The sequence below is a fragment of the Anomalospiza imberbis genome, chromosome 3, assembly GCF_031753505.1.
Source record: "Anomalospiza imberbis isolate Cuckoo-Finch-1a 21T00152 chromosome 3, ASM3175350v1, whole genome shotgun sequence".
Taxonomy (NCBI): domain Eukaryota; kingdom Metazoa; phylum Chordata; class Aves; order Passeriformes; family Viduidae; genus Anomalospiza; species Anomalospiza imberbis.
Window position 1 is genome coordinate 95,048,474 of NC_089683.1, and position 14,970 is coordinate 95,063,443.

A 14,970-nucleotide genomic window follows, 5' to 3' on the forward strand; every position below is an offset into this window, starting at 1 on the left:
TCAGTAGGACCGCTGCCATATGCAAGCATCCATGGGAGAGGGCTTGAAGATTGAGGGGCAAGACAGAAAAGGGAAGGAAAAGGGAGGCAAAATTAGATAAGGTTAAATGTTCCTCCCCTGCTTTGCCATACTTCCTGCTTTTCAAAATCCAGCTCACAGAAATATTACCAATTTCTGAATATATGATTCTGGGCAACAACTTGATTCTTTGCTTCATAACATTGTCATTAAATAAGATTTACACAGCCTGTGCCAGGTATGACCATACACAAGTAGGGCTCTACAGCCTCCTTTATGAGACTGACCCATGAATAAGCAAATTATGAAATAGACTTTTTACTCAAAAAGGAGCACTGGGTAAAAGCACACAGTCAAGTTCTAATAGTCAGCAAGGTGCTGTACATCAAATGACCACATTAATTTAGAGCACATTCATCCTGTTGCAAACACGAGGCAAAACATGCATTGCTCTAAATGTTGAAATCAGTACCTGTCAGCCTCAGAAATTCAAATATATGCCTGAGGTCTAAGAAAAGTAAGGGCTAGTGCTGGAAGTTAAATAAGGGCTAGTTTCTGGTTAAAACAATACCATTTTTTCATTCTGAGCAGCAATTCAGGATACTAGTTACCTACCAAACTGATAATGCAATGATTAAATTGTCCCAGTTCTGCTGCTGCTGCTGAGATCATTGGAAAATCATGGCTTATTCAATACACGTAGGTAATTTTCTGTAATCTCAGTAATACAGCATGGCCTAATACAATAATTTTGTATGATGAGCTTTTTAAAACTACTCGGCCTTCACTGCCATTTATCTTCAGAATAAAGAAAAATATTCAGGCATGAATTGCCTGATTCTGATTTATATTGCTGCAGGCAGAAGTATAACACAGAACTGTGCAGTACAGTCTTCCACAGGATAATCAGGGTTACACTGCACAGAGTTAGCTCTAGAAACACAGAGCATGAGTTCTCCACTACCTCACACTGTATGAAAGACATATCAGGCTTATCCAAAGCCAGCCCTAGAGCTCTGGCCTTGAAAAGATCCTGTTATAAGAACGTACTCATGTCCTTTTTGAAGGGTTTAAAATAAATTGCCTTTCCCAGACATATGAAATAAGTTGCCACAGAAATCAAGGGGAGTTTTATGTTCACATCAGTTCAGCATGCTTATATGACTTCAAGCAAATGGTGTGTTTGTATCTCAACACCTCATTGCTTTTTACCCCTGTATCCAAACAGGGCACTGGTCACACAAGCTCTTAGCAACTTGCTCAAAGCCATAGGAGACCCTTCATCAGGGAGGAGATCTGAAGCTGGCTTTTACAGAAGCTCAGCTTGTGTGAGAAATCTCTTGGTAGTTCAAAACCAAGTTTTGTGCAGGCAACAACCCAATTTTATTACTCTATGAGATTTCAAAAATTTTCAGTGCTCATTTGGTAAAAAATAACATGAGGAAAATAATCCAAATGTGAAGGAGGTGAACAACCTAATGTTTATACTTCTCAGCAGCTTCTGGTTGCTGAGGCCAGAAGGGGCTTCCTGTTGACTCCTGGCAGAATTACTGAGGTTTCCCTCTGACATTAAATAAACTAAACAAGACCAGCAAGGCATGGGCCCAAAACCATCCATACCACTAAACTGGTCCCTGGCATGGTTTTGGTGCAAGCCTGCTAATGCCCTTCCAGACAATACCAAAGCACAGTTTGGGTATTGATGCAAGTCAGGCACCATCTCCAATAGATAGTTTGGAAGTGGCCACCATGATTTGGAGGGCAAGAGAATTTATCTGCATGGATTCAAGCTCTTTCATGCCAGCTGGCCTCCAGGAAAATTCTCTGACTAATTTTGTTTAACAGTTTAGATGTAGTCAATGTGTCCAGGTCTTCCTTTCCTTCCAGTCTTGCAGAAGCCAGCAGTCAGTGCTTCCAAGCATTGGCAGTGTTACATAGCATTCAGCAGGGTGACAGAAATGACATGAGTTGACCATGCAGCTCTCTGAAATGCAACAGAGTTCATTATATTTTAAAGAAAAGCAGTATAATTGAGTATAATTGAGGGAGTGGATCGAAACAGATCCACTAGAAGTAATAAAGAAACCAAAACAAAAAATTATATGAGCAATTGAAAAATGAATAGGCCAATTTATTTCAAATAATTTGGAGCTAGTTCTCCAGTGCTATGGAACTGTCTGCACAATACACAAGCAAACAAACAAACAAATACATAAACAGTATTTTTTAACAAATACAAACTGTGATATTATATTAATTCCAGGTACATTGTTAACAGCAATAAAAATAGAAAGCATTGCTTTAAGTATAACTCAACCTGGTAGGTTCTAGAAGGAAGAAAACATTTTTATACAAAGACCTCCTAGTTTAAAGCAATAATCATCAACATGAAGCTTATATATAGTATGTGGCAGCTGTAACAACATTCATATCTCAGTGTGCCTGGTCTTAGACAGAGCAAGGGAAGTGCTGAAAACAGTAGCATTCCTCATGGATCTGCTCCAGATCCCACAGAAGTCAGAGAGAATCTACACTCCATGCTTGCTTTCACTCTTGGGCAGCACAGCTAATGTTGAGCAAACAGACCACAGATATGTGGCTCTCTCAGCAAGCCAGGCACATAAGAAAAAAATATCTGCTCCCTCCCTGAAGTCAAGATTTGGGTGAGGGGGAGGAAGTGAAACACAGAAGTGGCACTACAGGTACCTGGTTCCTTCGGCAGAGTCTGTCTTCACAGACCCTGACAACTATAAAAACTTAGAAGCCTCAAGACCCTTTGGGTAAATAACGGTGGAGGTTGTTTCTGGGGCAGAAAAGGGAATATGGTTTTATTTATTACTATCATTAATATGATGTTGCAAAACACTGTCCCTGCTAGAAGTGATCATAACAAAATATCAAATCATCAAAATTAACATGAGTCTTGGGCTCAGCTGGCTTACATATTCTGGAAAGGTCATTAGTTTAAAGTTTCTGCTGCTGGGAACTGAGAAACAATGCCATCTCTCAGGAAACAAATCCTTCTTTTTAATGCTGCCCTGCCCTCCTGATGTTCCTACCACACTTCAGATTGTGTTAAGGGGAAAGAGAAGAGAGCTGATCTCTTCTCCAGAGGACATGGCCATTGCACTGGATAAGAAGACAAGGGCTGGCCCACAAGGAAGATCATTCTACAGCTCCCCATTGATGGACTAAGGACTCCAAACAGTGAACTCTGGCAATTTAAGCAGTACACCAGAGAGACATCAAAAGCACGTGTGTTCTTCCATATCCTCAGCCCACATGAGCTTAAGATCCTAAAGGAGAACTTCAGCAGGCAAGGTTCTATCTACCTAGGAGAGAAGCAGACTGAAAGTTTATTGTGTTCAGTTTGCTCAGCTTTCCCACAGTATTTTGTCTCACCATGAGTCAAGCTAAGAGCACAGATTCTCATTGCTTGATAAGATGCATTCACTCAGATGTTTTTTCCTGCCTACTCTACACTAGGAAGTCAATATGAGGTAAGAAAAGCAGCACAGGAGACCTCCTATGGTGGTGCAAATTAAATTGAAGAAATGATAGTCTATTGTGTGCAAACTTACAATCACACTTAGGAGAGATGACAGGAGGTAAACTAATTTCCAAGTCATGCCTAAAATTACTAATTCTATTTTTTTAGTTCCTGGGCTTCTGTTTTTAAATTTAACAGCATTTTTTAGATTTAATTTCAGTTTGATGGTATGTATTCCAACCAAAATTATGCACAAATATGGACTTTGTAAACCTCTGACCTGTATTTCTGATCTGAAACCCCAGGATTACCTCGGTAAGTGACAAATCAGTAGAGGGGAAAAAAACCCCAACAAACTTCATAACTGATATTAAATGATAAAATAATGCCACAAATGAGAAACCAAAATAATTTTTGCAAAATACGTTCTACATATGGATGTAGATTTAATAAATATTTACTTTATGGCATCAGAACTGATACTACTGTGGCAAGCACAATGCAAAGAGACTTTGCTCCCAACGACCTGACACCAGCACTGCTACTGTGTAGCACAGCTTTAAACCTGCACTGAAGCAATGCTGTAAATCAGGACTCATTCCACCAAAGCCTGTAGAGCTAAATGACCATAAAACTGGTGTGAGAGAGAAATCAGGTTGTTAACCTCTAAGGAGAGCTTGCACTTGTCTCACAACCTGTGTTTGGTCAGGCTGTGTTTTATTCATTCAAAGTGTAAAATGAGAGCCTCAAATTAGGAAATAAATATCTGATTGTAGCTGAGCTATGCTTGATATATTTTCATGATACTAAACTTCTAGTAACTTCTAACTTTCAGAAACTTCTCTGCCCATATCCAATAATATTGCCTGAATTTGAATGGAGGTGTCTGATTCTAACCTCAGACAGCAATTTGCCCCATCTTCTGACCACAGTCTAATGATATGAAAACCCAAAAGCAACTACAAGCTTCCTTCTTTGACCTGGAAGAGAAACCTGACAAAGTTTCTCCAGAAACAAAAGAAATTACTTACCTCTCAAATAGTGGTAGTAGATTGATTTTGGTTCTTTTTCTTGGAAAAAACTTTGCAATTTATGTTACACTACTACTGAAAACAGGAAACTGAGGCCAGGAACCAGAACCTCAGAACATCTACCATCCCCTCTACTTTGTGAATACAGGCTTTACTTTCTATTTTATTACTCAGAAAATAATTTTTGCCTAAATTTTCAGTGGGCTGAGGCACATAATATTGACTGTTGGAGGCTGGAAGGGATTTCTCCTTCAGGACCACCGAGGCACATTCTTTGCACTGTAAGTTCAAAACACAGGTATGAAATTTAGTCTAAACTCCCCTGCAGAGAACATAAAATCCTCTGAATTCAGGTAATATGGCCTTATGAATCTGTGGGCCATGAGGATAAATCCTCCTTAAAATGGACCTTTAAACTTCAATAGAATGTCATCCCAATGCTCACTACCAATCAGACAGCACACAGCACTTCAAGAGTCCTTTTGAGGGGAAGAATAACAATGTTGAGGATGTTCAGAGTAAATACTGAGCACACCTCTGACCCCTCACCTCCAGAAAGGTATAGCAGAAGAGAGCTAAAGCAGGGTCCAACAAGGATTATCAGACGTGTAGAAAAGCTTCTCCACATGGAGAATTTAGGCAGGGGATTCCTTGGCTTGGAAAAAAATATGACTGATGAGTAGTTGACATAAAATTATTAAAAATCAAGAAAGTATGCAGGAAAAAAATATTCAGCATTTCTTAGACCATAAAAGTTAGGCAGACTTACTAGGAGGACTAGTACTTGCTAGACTAGGAAGACCAAGGGAGACACTGTTTTGTTTTATACAGACACTCAGTGTTGTATTGGCCAAAACTGTAAAAAACCCAAACAAAATAGAGTCAGATACATTCTAAAAACAAGAACCCATAAAGGGATAGTGACCATAGTGTTATGGATTCCTTCACTCTTCCTTTCTTTGCATGATGATGGGATCATTTCACTCTGCAGAGATACCAAAGTTCATATCATTTGATTATTTTTGTTTTAATTACTCAGTATTCTCCACTGTTCAAGTTATATATTAAGATAGCAGATTCACATACATATTCAATGGAAAAATTATTAACTACATATTAAGAAACTGAGACATCCAGACCTGGATTCCAGGTTCTTAAATGTTCAGTGGTGTCTGGAACATATTAAATGATTTGTGTTATTAGCTATATGTTGTGTAGTAATTTAATACATAAGAGGAAGTATGTGCAAAAATTGTTCAGCATGGAGCTCCTGATTTCTGATTTCCAGCTACACTGTAATTTTAAGGCATTTATTCATGCACTTTGGTTTTGGCCCTTGTGTGCGTAGTGGAAAATCATAATAAAAGAGCCATCAAAAATTTGAAGAAAAAAATCAAGGAAAATATACTTTGGTGATTTTTTTCTTTTTTTTTTCTTTTTTTCTTTTTTCTTTTCTTTTTTTTTTCCAATCAGAAATCCTAAAGAGCAAAGGTAAGCCCAGAGTTTTTCCAACTCCAGCCCATAAGCCTCTGTCACTGTACAGAGGGGAGAAAGATGTTGCAGAGGAAAGGGAATAAGCCCTGGCCTGGGTCAAGCAGGTGCATTTCAAGAGTTTCACTGAGCTTGCACCATGGCTGCCAGGCTATCCTTGCACTAAATGCCCTTTCCACACTGTTTCAGTTTCTGTTTTGTCCAGATGTTAAGGAGCTTTCTGTTTTATCACAGGGTAAATCTGGGTTTGGCAGATACAAAAAAAAAAAAAAAAAAAAAAAAAAAAAACTACCAAAATAAATGTGCATTTCATTTTCTCTGGGAAATGTAAACAGCATCCACCCAGCCAGCACTACCAGTTAGTATAACAGCAGATAAAGCTCTGGTTGAAATCTGGATTTCACCTCCTGAGTGGCACATACAGATGAAAAAAGTAAAATAATTACTTTGAAAAGGCTCATCCATTTATCTTGCTGGCACAAAGACCTCCTTTACTTTATTTTATGGGATCTTAAGCATCTCGATTCCCCTTTTTGATTAGGTAAAAAAAAAAAAAAAGATGCTGCTATGTAAAAAAAAAGCAGCAAACTCTAAAAGCATTCAGAGAGGGAGCAGTAGCTTTAGCCTTGTGTTTGTGCAATTCCAATAGGTGTATTTAAATGTAAATGCTACCCTTTCACCCTTGAGCCACCTATTCTTACAGCCAGCAGAAAGAGAGCATTCATGGTATAATGTCTTTATGAGGACAAATCTTACACTTAATTTCTCATGTGAATCCAACTCTTTTATAACACATTTTTGTGAGATTAAAAGAACAATATTAGTCTAGTGGCTCAGCAGCCAGATCACTGCTCTGTCACATGGGAGACGTGGGCTCAAAGGGATGGCAGGCAACTGTGCTGGGAAGTGCTTGATGGAAACTGCAGCCACGGAAAGATTCAGTCCTCCACTCTCACAGAATTGTTTAAATCCACATTATCTCCTCCCTCGGGCCAGACAGAGCCTCTCTCTCTCCAGCTCCTTACTGGAAACCATCCAGCTGCTGCTCCCTTACACAGAACTATTGGAAGGGTTTGAGACCCCAGCTCTTTAAACCATTTTCAGTAGCACGCATTTGCACAGTAGGGAGGATTTTCGAGAAGAACTTTCTGAGGATGCATTTCCAGACTAAGTCCCTTTGCCTGCCCAGTTTCACCCAGTGCCCATGGGGTTATCCGTGCTTGTGGCATGGCTGCACTGCACAGCCCACGGATAAGGGTGACAGTGATAAGGGTGACAGTGCAGCTCAAATCCTGATATGTCAGGGCAGAGTCTTACAGAACCTAGGGAGCCCTAAGTGATCTGTATTAGGAGATTTATTTCTCGAGTGGGGAAAAACCTCAGTCCATTTTAGCTAAGAAGTTGAAAAATAAATTACTTAAGCACAGGCCAAGAAAACTGTATCTTACTTTATCCCTACTGGATCGAACTAAGGCATATTTTTTTTTTTCCCACATAATCTTTTTGCCCCGGTCTGGAACATGGTTACATGTGACAGACATCGGACTTTCGCTTCATGGCACCTCCATGAAGGAATAAATACAATTTGAAGCATGGCCCTAAGGCAGCTGCAAGCCAGCTGTGCTGTGCACCAGTGTATGTCCAGCCCTCCTGATTAGTAGAATTATTATACTTTTTGTGATTCTTCTCAGAGGACAGAATGATAAGGGGTCTTTGTGCAGAGTGACATTCAAATGCTTAACAATATGATATTTTTCTCCTTGGACCTTACAACCCAAGTACAAGCCATGTTATTTTCTCCTCCTTTAGCAGCTCTGTGACGCAAGACAGAGAGGTCTGTGTATGCCGCAAGCACCAGCACCAATGTCAGGCATCCCACTTACTTCCCTCACTTCCCCTTCCCCTGATACAGAGCATATGTTTCATTGTGGCACCGAGCACAGGAAAACTGAGGGGAAATAGCCTATTATTTTAGGAGGTGCAGGACCAAGCACCTGGAACTGTGAAGTACTTGGAAAGCACTTCTGTAAATGTTTTAGGCTGCAATATGTTAAACAATTAAGAGGTGTTGGTATTTCTCCGCTCAAGGGCATTTAAACAGGGAAGTTCCCGTTAAAGGCACCAGAGCAGAATGTGTATGGTCATGCCCTTTAAAACAAAAACTACCTGGTTTTTCCCCCCCTTTTCAGCAAAATGTCCACATTTCAGCTGACTTGCTCTTTCAGCAGAAGAAATTAAATTAGATTATTTTAATGCTGCTTTAGATTGTTAACTCCTAAAAAAAAAAAAAAAAAAAAAAAAAAAAGGAGGGCATGAGGTAGGGGAAGGAAAAAAAGTCCAAAGAATAGAATCAGTCACATTGAAAGCTCAATTCAGGTAATTTAGAAAATTGTTTTGCTAATAACCTTAATGCAGTGCTTGTTTACCCAGGACTGTCAGCACTACAGGTTACTACAGGTTAGTCAGTAAATTGCTGATACCAGCTACAACCAACCCTTAAGAAATCCTGCATCTCTAACGTCTTTGCTTCTATTTTCCTGACAACAATACATGAGTCGCTATGCAACACCAAATTAGCATGAAAGAATAAGAACTTAATACTGACATTTCTTAGCCAAGAACATAGTCAAAATTAAGTGCAATTAATGAATGCTTAGTTAATTGTTAGAAAGCTCTTCTTCATGCTGTTTACAGCACAGTGAAATGCAAGTTCTTTCAGACAGGTACACAGAGAGAGACATGCTTACACACACTTACATGGCCCACACATAGGTAACTTATATACACATATACACATTTAGATAAATTCCAAATAGACAAACTTTAGGAAGCTATGTAAGAGAAACAAGAGAAAAAATTACCTACTGGTCTCTATAACACCAAGTCTCTGGAAAAACTTCAGAATTGCCTGTTCAAATATTTTCTAAGATTATGTTAGCAATCGTTTTCACCAAAATGTTTTTCTGACCCAAAAAATAAAGATGACTTGATAGAACCTTAAAATTGTTAAGAGTGGAAAATGCCTGCTTCAAGTTTCTTGTAAGAAAACAAATACAGGAATTGGCAACTTCTGTGCAGTTTTAGCTCCGAAGAAATTATGTCAGGCTTTTGCTTTTATCACTTATCTCAGGGCAGCCCATCAGAGTAACAAGAAGAAAAAAAAAAGTATTAAATCTTAGTGAGTTACTGGAATCTTCTGGAACTGAAAACTATACAGATGGTCTGCAACAAATTTGTATAGAAGATGGTCAATTGTTGACGGGTTCCCAACTATTATAGTGGCATGGTAAGGAGGCAGATACTGGGCACTGAGCACTGAGCAACTGTTGTCACTGAGCCTTCCCCTCTTGGCTGCATCCCCACTTGCCCAACGAGCAGTTTTGGTCTCCCAGAGCAGAGACAAAGGTTGCTTTGGAGAAGCTGGGAAGCCTAAGAACACCATGTAGATTTAGGACTGGATAGGAGGTATTGTGCGGAGGCCATGCCCATTACTCATCCGCTGGCAACAGGCTCTCTTCCTTTTGTCTGGAAAGACGGTAAACTTTCAATGCCATCTGAAAACAGAAGGCCTTTCACAGAGTGCAAGAACTCTGCCATCTCAATCATGTGAAAATATTGTAAACACTTTCCCAGCCCCCATTCAGCTGTCCAAAAAGCAGAGTTAGAAAACACCAAACAAAACAGGAAAGAAAGAAAAGGGTGTGCATTGCGCACTTTGCTTTAATTTATATTTTTTACTCTGAATAGGAATTTTTCTTGGAATTTTCTTTTTTTTTTTTCTTAATGTTAGTGAACAAGCTAAGTAGCTATTATGGAGAAAAAGCAGCTAAAAGCCTATTCTATGTTTTATTTAGAGGAGAAAAAAATGGGTCCAGTGCCCATCAGTTTCTTTCCAGCAGAGCAGCTCTCATATTTCCTTACAGCCCCTGCAAGAATAGATTTCAAATGTGCTACGGGACTTGAATTTCTCTTTCAGTACTTAGGTTGACCCAATCCTGTGAACTTTTTCCAGGAAGGTCTTCTCCTCAAACATTTAAACATCACAAGTGTGGTATTACTGATATACCACAACATGTACAGAGTGGGAAGGGGTCCACATTCACAAAGAAGATTATGTTCAGAAAATACCTGCATGTGTGTACATATATACATTTATATGTATATCAAACATACAATATAAGCAAAAGTATACCTGTCATTTGCACAAAATTCTTAAACTAGTGGTTTTCCTGATGACACTGTCTATGTACATTGTGCTCTTGCACTATACCCTTAACTCTGGACAGTTGTTTTCACAGATGCTTTCAGCACATCACTTAGTTATGTGAAAGTGATGTAGTTCCTTGTTCAAAAAAGGTTGTGTTCATTCCGCTGAAGCCGGGGACTACTTGAAATTTCACAGTAACTTTTAGCCATGGTAACACATTAGCACCACAATTCTTCACTATTTGAAGTATGAGGTTTTCATTTAGATTGGTCAACTTAACACCAGAGGAACAAAGAAAAACAGCTCTGCTGTGGGAAATACACTTTGTTCCTTTTTGTTGAGTTTGGTCCTGAGTCAAATCTGAACAGAGCACAAGTAGGTAAGCCCGGATGTATTCCTGTTCCCTCAAAGGCAAACACTCTGCTCCTAACCTAGGAAAGGGTCAGCTGTCATCTGTGACTTCCAGAGGGATATATCACTCCTATCTTGTTTCTTATGAGTATTTAACAAATAGTGCACACTGATGGAAATGAGTCCCCAACAGGACAGTGAGAACTGATAGCTGTAGGGGCACATCATGTACTGGGCAGGCTCTTTTACCTTCAGTCTCTGCAAATGCAGACAGTTTGCATAAGTAAGAAAGAAGACTTTCTTACTTACATAGACTCATATGACATGTCTTACAGACATACCATGAGAACACAGGCTCATAGGTTGGAGATTTAGGAGAAGTAGCTGCCAATAACTGAAGCAAGGGTTGATAAACTACTCAACATTATAAATTCTCAAATGCATTCCTCGGTACTGCCTTGCACATGCTATCTCAATACTCCCCTCCTTCCCTCTGCATTTTATAAAAAGAAGCTGCTATAAATTAGAATTTTATGAGACTCCAAATAAAAACCTCCACTAAAATTGAAAACAAAACATGGATGTAGAAGCATATGGAAGGTTTATGAAAGCAGAGGAAAAAGAAAAATTATCCCAAGGCAATAAAAAACCTGACTCTTGGTCTTCACAGACCAAGAATTACTGGAGAAAGATGAAGTTTTAAACAATACAATACTGGTACATCTTCCAGAAAAGAGACATTCTAGTTTTTATTTATTCTTCTGATGCAAGGCAGCCTGGTAAAAAATACTCTAAGGCGCATTTTCTGAAATTCTTTATAAAACACTTCAAAGTTATATATGGAAATGAGATACCTTTCTGCTTTGATCCTTGGTATAAGGCTAACCAAGCAGAAGTGGCTTCCTGGCCTTTCATACAGTTTTCTTGGGAACTAAACACTGCACCCTCTGAAATCTTGCACTAGCATTTTAAGTATTTTATGGAATAAAGGCAGTTTTGTTTAATTTACATTTTCATCTTTGTTCCAAACCTCAGAGTGATTCATTCTGGCCACTGTATATACAGTTTTATTCCTAATGCTTTTTTCTTTCCACTACTTCTCCCATCCTCACTACTCCCTGCTTCCAGAATGGTGTGGGTATGGGATGTTGTTTTACTAAATGATAGAGTGGCTATTAAGAATTGTTTTGCTTTATTTTTAAATACAATACTCCACATTCAAGATATTTCCACCAAACACAGCGGTTTGAAAATGAAGAATTGGGAAAGCAATGAAATTTGGGTTTGGTTCTAAATTGCCAAAAAATACTCTAAGAATTTTTAGATTTTTCCTCTCTAAAATGGCTGAAACCTAGGGGCTAAGTTATAGGGATATTGTTTAACATCTTATGTTAGAAGGGAAAATCCTGTAGTACATTTTGTTCTTTGAAAGTAAATGCAATTTGGACTCAGTGCCCAAATAAAGCCTCTGAATTTCTAATTTTCATTTATATAGGATACAAATTATACTGACCCATAACAAATTATATCATATTGGCTTAGAAATATACTGATTAGAAGTATGCTAAACTGATCAGTTGTGAAAAGGTTAAAAGTTGTAGCCATTAAATCATCTTGGTTTCTGATACCCAGTTAAAAATTAATTCAAAGTGTGTTCAAGTGTGTGCAATGGATGGCAAGGATTGCTCATCATGCCACATCCATCAGCTGCAAAAGGCAAACAAGTTCTGGAAAGAAGGTGAGAAAACAAAGTTGAGGACATCCCATATCAGAGTGGGAGAAGTGTTTTTACAGCACAGACAAGCTCATGATCTGGGGAGGTGGTGTTTCTACAGAGAAACTGTAGAAGCTGCCCAAGGCTCTGTGCTCATAAGATTCACTCTGTCTTGGAAACAAGAATGTCCCTAAACATCATAGAAACAAATATCTGAGGCTACCTGGGGTTTTGCACCCTCCTTTCGATACAATCTTACTGAAACTCAGGAATCCTCTCCTCAGTGCTATGACTTAAGCAAACACCACTGAAATATCATTCTCTCAAAAGAAAACCAAACAATATTGTGACACACAATTATTAAAAGCCCTTGTTTGCATGGTACCTTACAGAAGTGGAGAATTAAGATTCTTTGGTCTTCTTCCACATTAGAGAGGAGAGGTGATGAGAGGAGAGGCAAGATATTCAGAACTTGAATAGGATTGTGCTGACTTCTATTTTATTAGCTTCAAATATTCTTTTTTATTATTATTATTTCAGCCCAGTCCCTGGTTTCCTGTGTGCAGTCCCACTAACTCATTCAAGATATTCTCCTCTTGTATCTGCAGAGATGGCAGAATATCACAGTTTTCAGATATTGGACAAGATATCCATAATTATTCAAAGATGGGCCTATAAACTCAGCTACTGAGCAAAAACAAGCTATACACTTTTCTTTATGATGTAGAGGATGAACTGACACAATTCTACAAGAATTGTTGTTAGTGATTTGAACCTAATGACAAAAAGTTTGTTTTCTTTTCATTTATTACAATAGCTGTAACATATTCTGACTTTATCTTTTTTTCAGAGACCATTCCTAATAATTATTCTTCCACTCTAATTATTTTGCCATACAAAATACTCATACCTAAACACTGCAAAATTTAAGAGCACTGCAGGGAAAATCAAGCAGTCCTGAGGGTCTATTAAGATCTTGTGGATGCCAATCCCAAGCAAAGGCAGGGACCCCTCTGAAGCATGGTGAATAGCTAGAGCTCACACCTTTCAACAATGGTGACAAGTGGCCATGAGTCACTCCCTCCCTGAGGCACACAGCTCTGCTTGGGGCACAAGGGGCCAGCAGCCCCTTCATCTCTAAGGAGTCTCCCAAAAGGAGGGTGGCCTGAAGTTCATCATTGTGGATCAATTCCACAGTTTCACAAGGCAAATCTTGACTCTGTTCCCTCCACACAGTTCATGTTGCCTGCTGCCCCAAACATCTCTATTTCCCCCTCTCTGTAAGAGAAGTCTAAACACAGCTGTCAAGTTCTAAAATCAGCATCAAAGCTCAGTAAAAGCAAGAGGAGAAAACAATATGCTTTGTTAAACAATACTGCCTTAGATCTCAAAGGGTTATACAATGAAAGTAATAATTTGAGTTCTGTCTGTGGCAAGCATTACCTAACATCCTCAGTCAGAACCCCACTGTTTATGAGGTGATGAGAAAATAATACAGCTCCCTCTTGTCAGTAGGACAACTCCACTGCCCTGCAGGAATTTTTTTTTTCTATATTTCAGATGTACTGAATCTTCTAGACTTTATAAAAGTAAAACATGCACTGTGCACTCTGGAGCCATCACCTCTCTTGGTCAGTTCATAGGTTTAGCAAGGCCATAGCAAACACTCTTTTGCATCATAAGTCTTACCTTTAGGCTGTTTTACTCCTCCTCAGGAACCAAAAAGGATTAAAACAGGTTTAACAAACCTGAAATAGAAATATTTATGTTTGGTACCATTGGTATTTCTAAACATTTCTCATTTCTTCCCTTTCCCACTGATACAAATTCCCAGTCTTTGAGCCATGTGAAGTGGCTTAAAAGTTACTTCTCAGGGGAAAAAAAAAAAGTTTGTCTGCTAAATCACCCCACACAAATAATTAAAGCTTTCTGTTACACTACAGGTATTACAATTACCACTGTGTATGTCTATACATGATATATTTATGTATTTGTGTGCTACATATTCTTTTTTTATTCCTATACAAGTCAGCTTTCTTTTTTCTTAGTTTTATAGACATCCATTTTTATGCTTAGTATGAATCCTTATGATGGTCTAATATGCTCATCTGTTTAATGTAAGCTACTGAATTCACCAGTTTGTTGACACCCTGATCTCATTATATTCCTTTAAACTCCAGTAAAGATGCAGTAACTCACTTGAACAACTTTTATTGGCAAAATCCATTTGTCCTCTCAGCTGAGCAGGGAGAGAAGCTTAGAGCTGACATCAGAGACACTCAGTGCCTGCTTTTCAGGAATCTGAGGTGAGCATGGTCTTCTCCACAGCCTCCCCAATGTTTTTCTGGGAAGGGGGTCCTAAGCCACTGTGCTGGCTCAGAGGCAACAGGTTCAGGAAGAAAAAATAAGTCTATTAAATGGCACAAAAGTTTTTTTAACACCCTAATGAACAGGTGAGTTGCACAACTTTTGGCCTAAAGGGTCTCCAAGTGGGCAAATCAACCTCAACATTTGCCTGTGCAGCAGGATGGATGCAGCCACTGGAGGATTGAGAGACATTTTAGGGCCCAGGCAGGAAGAATGTTAGGATTTTAGCTGGTCTTCAATAAAACAAAAGTGGAGGAATGAGGGGAAAAGGATCACTTTTCTCTTGGTACAAAATAGCTAC

General features: G+C 38.9%; 1 long non-coding RNA gene across 1 annotated transcript; it reads right to left on the minus strand.

Moving 5' to 3' along the window:
* Positions 1-1,377: 1,377 nt before the first annotated feature.
* LOC137471465 (uncharacterized) lies at positions 1,378-14,965 on the minus strand. Its single transcript, XR_010997634.1, has 3 exons — positions 14,502-14,965; positions 5,309-5,395; positions 1,378-2,002 (listed from the first exon to the last, which is right to left on the minus strand). It is a non-coding gene; the product is annotated as an uncharacterized lncRNA (long non-coding RNA).
* Positions 14,966-14,970: the final 5 nt, after the last annotated feature.